Genomic DNA, 721 nt, shown 5'->3' with positions numbered 1-721 from the left:
ACCACGTTCTCACCGAGCAGAGAGCAGAAAGTGCCACTTGCAGAGGCTGGAGCCTGATGTTTGGTCTGACCATACAGGAACTCAGGTTTCTGTCTCTGCACAGTCCAACTTCCTGTTTCTCTCTTTCACAGGATAACTAATAATCCAGAGTATCAAATAACAGTCAGCTCCTCCAGTACTATCACTGCTTATGCCAGCACGTATATTAGAAACAGAAAGAAATACAAAGCTTAGTGTTGCAGTCGGGGTCCCATCAGAGAGATGTTAGTGGTGGTACCCAATCACAGACTGACTTCAGCATGTCACTGATGAAGAGTGTGTGCTGTTTAGGCCTGGGCCACACTGCCCACACTCTGTGTGTGTTACAGCTACCCGTCTGTGCTGCTGCGGCTCGCTCGCGTGTGCGTATCCACAGTGTAAGAGTGTCTGCTGTGGCACTGCAGCTGTCAGCTATATGTTATTACTTTGGAAAACGGCCATCAGTAATGAGAATGTTTGATGTCCAACGAAGCAGCGACCATCAGTGATGTCATCAACCATCAGTGACGTCATCATCGGTTTGTGAACGTTGTGAATCCTCCAGTTCAGATTCTGTCCGTCACCATCTTGTTAGTTCGGAACGGTTCGGAGCAGGAAGTGACCATATTTGGACGAGCTGGGGGAGGAGCCAGAGGTGGAGCTGACCGATCTGATCGGATACCTGACGATACTACGTCCCGCC

The sequence above is a fragment of the Brachyistius frenatus genome, unplaced genomic scaffold (assembly GCF_029030835.1).
Source record: "Brachyistius frenatus isolate BFR_SWC_R1_liver_20210118 unplaced genomic scaffold, ASM2903083v1 Contig_138, whole genome shotgun sequence".
Taxonomy (NCBI): Eukaryota; Metazoa; Chordata; class Actinopteri; family Embiotocidae; genus Brachyistius; species Brachyistius frenatus.
Note: the sequence above shows the minus strand (reverse complement) of the source record.